This window comes from Schistocerca nitens, chromosome 1 (genome assembly GCF_023898315.1).
Source record: "Schistocerca nitens isolate TAMUIC-IGC-003100 chromosome 1, iqSchNite1.1, whole genome shotgun sequence".
In the NCBI taxonomy this organism is placed as follows: Eukaryota; Metazoa; Arthropoda; class Insecta; order Orthoptera; family Acrididae; genus Schistocerca; species Schistocerca nitens.
In genome coordinates this window covers 618242189-618248631 of record NC_064614.1, presented here as the reverse complement: position 1 = coordinate 618248631, position 6443 = coordinate 618242189, and positions in this window count along the sequence as shown.

The following is a 6443-nucleotide window of genomic DNA, read 5'->3' as shown; positions in this document are numbered from 1 at the left end:
CATCTACATTTATACTCCGCAAGCCACCCAACGGTGCGTGGCGGAGGGCACGTTACGTGCCACTGTCATTACCTCCCTTTCCTGTTCCAGTCGCGTATGGTTCGCGGGAAGAACGACTGTCTGAAAGCATCCGTGCGCGCTCTAATCTCTCTAATTTTACATTCGTGATCTCCTCGGGAGGTATAAGTAGGGGGAAGCGATATATTCAATACCTCATCCAGAAATGCACCCTCTCGAAACCTGGCGAGCAAGCTACACCGCGATGCAGAGCGCCTCTCTTGCAGAGTCTGCCACTTGAGTTTATTAAACATCTCCGTAACGCTATCACGGTTACCAAATAACCCTGAGGCTTTCCTGGCGAATGTGCTGTATCCAAGGTTCTCTGGTGTCCAGCTGGATCAGATCATTGAAGTTCCACGATATTTTGGAATCAGCACCACCTGATGATGGCGGAACGGTTATTCACCGAAATATCATGGAACTTCGACAATCGGATCCGGCTGGACACCCGAGAACCTTGAATACATTGTAGTACATTCTCTTTTTGACTTCCTCCACTCCAATGTTGAGTATTTCCCTGTCATCTCTCCTAATATGTCCTGTATTTCAGAAAATCTCTTTTAATTAATTTGCATGTACCCTTGCACATTTCTTTCCCCTAATTGAATAACATCATTTGGTTTCGTAATATCAACAGTAGTATATGGTCCTCGCCGCTGACTATCCAAATTCTTAGTGTGTCCTCTCTGTATGTTTTCATCAGACAGCAATATGTGGGTATGCTTCCTGAAAACTTTTGGGTTCTGAGTTTTGTCATAACATAACTTATTTCTTTCCTTGTGCTCATGTGTTGCTGTGTGGGCATCCTGATGCAGCATCTGCAGCCTCTGCCAAACTTTGGTCACATAATAATCGTAATTATAAACTTTCTATCAAAAAATAACTTAAATGGGGCAATCACTGTGGTACTGTGAGGTGCCACATTGTACACAAATGTGGCATATTGCATCCTGTGGTCCTAGTTGGTTTGATCATGATTAATATAACATCTCGGTTAAGGTATGATGTGTGCACTCCAGAGCACCATTAGATTGTGGATGATAGCTCATAGTCTGAACCTTTTCTATCCTTAACAATTTACTTACCTGCTTCATGGCATCACTTATAAAACTGAATTGGTCAGAGATGAATGGCATTAAGTCCATTTTCACAACTTTTCAGGAGAAGGAAAAAACTGCACAGATGTATAAAAGCAAAATAAATATTGATTGTAACTCCTATTGTCTATAAAATAATTTCTTAGAATGTAATTTTTGTAGTAAAAATACAATTTGAACGTTTAATCTGCATTTATTTTTGTTTTTTAAAAACAGACTTAATGCTTTTCAGTCCTGTGGTTACTAGTTAATTCATGACCTGTATTGATTAATAAATTTAATATGGTATATTAATGATGTTTGTTTATTGAATACATATTAATGGACAACAGCAATGTTAATTACAAAACGTATTATCATAATGACTGAATAGAATTTAAATTCATGAAGAAACAAATACACGTGACTTATTAGGGACTGAAAGATTCACTGAAGTTTATGGGAACTTTGCCCTTGTATACCTTTCCAGATGGCATGGTAAGACAAGGCAGAGACCTTGACTTTCCCAGTTGATGTAAACAGACGCTTCAACTTCTCCAATCTTGTTTATGCAGTACTTGAATGATTTAAGGGAGAAAATGCCTGCTTCCTATCTCTTGGGAATCCTTCAGTTTTCCTTGATATAACAGTCTTCTTAAAGTAGGATGGCCACCATTTATCAAAATCAGTGATTTTATCATACTCTGCAACGTGAACTCCCACATTTTTTACTTTCTCTTTTGAATACTCCAAAATTTCCATCACATCACATAGTAGGTATGAATGACCACGTTCAGTAAACATGTGGCTAATTGACTCAAATCTACCAACTGTAGTCAGTCCTATACACATTCTCACCATTGTGTGATTTCGGGTTTGTCCAGTACATCCATCTGAGAACAAGCTGAGATGCTTGATTGTGTCTGGAATGTAGTTTTTAATGTAGTGGATACAGAATAGTGCACACTCCATTCACACCTTTTCTTCCATCATCCTCATGATAAAGATATACCAAAGTGCTGTCATCTTTTAAATTGTGGATATTAAATACATTTACCCATAGTTGCCGTACATAAAATACTTCTTGCACAGGAATTTCTGGTAAGGGCAAATTCTGCCTATAGTCAGAGGCAATGGCACCTACTTCTCTATTCTGAAGACACTGAGATTTGGCTTCTTTCAGGGACTCGTAAAGCTTTCGACTCCTTCGAAGATGAATGTGCAAGTCTGCCTTGACTGCCAAGTTTTGAAGCTTCTCGGAGATGGGGAAGTCATATTTCATAGCTGCATCTGAATATGCGGTACAATACAGCTGATACGTTGTTTTCACACACAGTTGCAAGTACTGAATTTCCTTTCCAGCACAATTTGAGGACTTCAGAGGAAAAGACTGTATATGTTCATCTGTTGTTTTCAGGATACTTTCAGGAATTTTATTTCCTTTTGCAATCTTCCCATGTTTATCTTGTGGCAGTCTCCCATTTATTAACTTGTGAATAATAGAGAACACCCACTTTATTCCAACGCAGTGAAAACTGCGAAACGCTTTTCAACACACTTGCACTCTATGTGAGCCACACATTATAAAACATCCATTACACTCTAATTTCCGAGGTCTCTGACTCTTGTCATCATAAGCTTTAATAAGGGCCATTAGGTACAAATTTTGAGCATCTTTGTTTGGGAGGTCATGAAATTTCGAAAGGATATCAATTTTCTAATTTTAAGCAATTCTCGACACAGCCTCTCCGGCATTTACATTCAGTATGATTAACAGTCTGTCATTTAATCAAATCCTCTACGATAGATATTGGAAAAGAATACAGGATACACCAGCATAGCTCCTTCAGCATCGGAAAAAGATGTGGAAATGACGCTTATTATCGTCAATTTGTACTGACCTGCAGTCCTCTCCTGTTTTCTTTTCTGCAAAATGTTTTCCACTGTAGATAATATAAGCTATACCTTTCGTAATGGCTTCTTTCATTATGTTTTTCTTATGAGTGGAATCATTTCTCTTTCTTTTGTGCGACAATGAGTAACGCTAAGCGCAAATAGAGACGCGTACAGCACGTGTGACGTGTCACGACACTACTGCGCGACGCGCACGTATTGCGCGGGTCCAACGCATATTGAGACGCGTACACATATTTGCACGCGCCTACTCCTCGGAGCCGGTGAAAACGCTGAAGGCGGTCTTCTGCAAACTCCCCTTCAGCATGGACCCAGCATACCTAAAAGAGCTGCTAGAAGACATGGGCTACAACATTCGCGCTACCTCGCGAATGAAGTCGCCAAAAGACAACTCCGACACACCACTCTTCCTGGCCATCTTCGACGACAACGTGGAAAATAGGAAGATTTTCCAGATCAAGAGAGTGGGCAGTGTCTGAGTTACGGTTGAAAACTTCGCAGAAGAAGAGGGCCCGCGAGTGCTTTAACTGCCAGGGCCTTGACCACATCGCGAAGTTCTGCCAGATGCCCCCACGATGTGTGAAGTGTGCGGGAACACACCTCAGTCGGGATTGCACAATCCCAAGGACCGACCCACCACGTTGCTGCAACTGCCAGGAGCAACACGTGGCGAACTACCGTGGCTGCAGCGCCTTCAAGCACGCAGCCGCAAACCAGAGGGGACGGATGGCCCTTTCCAGGCCAGTACAGCAGGGAAGGAGCTACGCCACAGCAACACCAGCCAGGCCAACGCAACAATGTCCAGACGCAGCCACAGACGACTGTGGTCGCGGACGACAGACGGAGCACGCTACTGTCACGGCAGACGCGACCGGGAGCGGACCCAAGACAGAGCAACAGCAACAGACACTAGCCAGGACGGGCCAGGGACGCGGTAGGAGGGATCAACGGCCACCACGGGCCGCCACCGACCCACAAACCGCCGAATGAGTCCAACAGACGACACCGCGCCACGAGAAACCAACTGCAACAACCGAAGCAACAGAACTCAAGGCGATTCTAAATGAGTTTAAACAGTTCGTTATGCAGATTCTGCAGCTTATTGTGGCTGTAATGCAAGCGGCCACCCAGGCCAACACCACAACAGCAACCCCAGCGCCCAGACGTGGCTATACGCCAATACTGAGGCTCACAGCCTGTGTCTGTAACGTTAACAGCATTCGCACCCAAGAAGGCGAGTTCCGGCAGTATCTGTGCGACGAGGCAGTGGATGTTTGCCTCATCACGGAAACTCACCTGAAACCCGGTGTCAACCTATGGGTAGCAAATTACCACTGATACCGCACAGACAGAGAAACGGCGGGAGGTGGAAAGGCGGTGTACGTAAAAACATCGTTGCGCCACCACCCTGTACAACTTCCACAGCTGGCATCGCTGTCAGTACGTCGGCGGGGAAGATTACCTTCATCGCAGCATACCAGCCACCGAGCGGGACACTACAACCAGCAGACTTCGAGGCGCTGCTGGCAATGCGCAGCAACCTCTTCATCGGTGACGCCAAACACTTGGAATGGAACTCTCGAGTAACGAACAACAGCGGATGGTTGTTGTTGTAGTTGTTGTTGTGGTCTTCAGTCCTGAGACTGGTTTGATGCAGCTCTCCATGCTACTCTATCCTGTGCAAGCTTCTTCATCTCCCAGTACCTACTGCGACCTACATCCTTCTGAATCTGTTTAGTGTATTCATCTCTTGGTCTCCCTCTACGAGTTTTACCCTCCACGCTGCCCTCCAATAATAAATTGGTGATCCCTTGATGCCTCAGAACATGTCCTACCAACCGATCCCTTCTTCTGGTCAAGTTGTGCCACAAACTTCTCCCCAGTCCTATTCAATACCTCCTCATTAGTTATGTGATCTACCCATCTAATCTTCAGGATTCTTCTGTAGCACCACGTTTCAAAAGCTTCTATTCTCTTCTTGTCCAAACTATTTATCGTCCATGTTTCACTTCCATACATGGCTACACTCCATACAAATACTTTCAGAAATGACTTCCTGACACTTAAATCTATACTCGATGTTAGCAAATTTCTCTTCTTCAGAAACACTTTCCTTGCCATTGCCAGTCTACATTTTATATCCTCTCTACTTCGACCATCATCAGTTATTTTGCTCCCCAAATAGCAAAACTCCTTTACTACTTTAAGTGTCTCATTTCCTAATCTAATTCCCTCAGCATCACCCGACTTAATTTGATTACATTCCATTATCCTCGTTTTGCTTTTGTTGATGTTCATCTTATATCCTCCTTTCAAGACCCTATCCATTCCGTTCAACTGCTCTTCCAAGTCCTGTGCTGTCTCTGACAGAATTGCAATGTCATCGGCGAACCTCAAAGATTTTATTTCTTCTCCACGGATTTTAACACCTACTCGGAATTTTTCTTTTGTTTCCTTCACTGCTTGCTCAATATACAGATTGAATAATATCGGGGAGAGACTACAACCCTGTCTCACTCCCTTCCCAAGCACTGCTTCCCTTCATGCCCCTCGACTCTTATAACTGCCATCTGCTTTCTGTACAAATTGTAAATAGCCTTTCGCTCCCTGTATTTTACCCCTGCCACCTTCAGAATTTGAAAGAGAGTATTCCAGTCAACATTGTCAAAAGTCTACAAATGCTAGAAACGTAGGTTTGCCCTTCCTTAATCTAGCTTCTAAGATAAGTCGTAGGGTCAGTATTGCCTCACGTGTTCCAACATTTCTACGGAATCCAAACTGATCTTCCCCGAGGTCGGCTTCTACTAGGTTTTCCATTCGTCTGTAAAGAATTCGCGTTAGTATTTTGCAGCCGTGACTTATTAAACTGATTGTTCGGTAATTTTCACGCCAGTCCACACCTGTTTTCTTTGGGATTGGAATTATTATATTCTTCTTGAAGTCTGAGGGTATTTCGCCTGTTTCATACATCTTGCTCACCAGATGGTAGAGTTTTGTCAGGACTGGCCGACAGTAGTTCCAATGGAATGTTGTCTACTCCCGGGGCCTTGTTTCGACTCAGGTCTTTCAGTGCTCTGTCAAACTCTTCACGCAGTATCATATCTCCCATTTCATCTTCATCCACATCCTCTTCCATTTCCATAATATTGTCCTCAAGTACATCGCCCTTGTATAGACCCTCTATATACTCCTTCCACCTTTCTGCTTTCCCTTCTTTGCTTAGAACTGGGTTTCCATCTGAGCTCTTGATGTTCATACAAGTGGTTCTCTTATCACCAAAGGTCTCTTTAATTTTCCTGTAGGCAGTATCTATCTTACCCCTAGTGAGATAAGCCTCTACATCCTTACATTTGTCCTCTAGCCATCCCTGCTTAGCCATTTTGCACTTCCTGT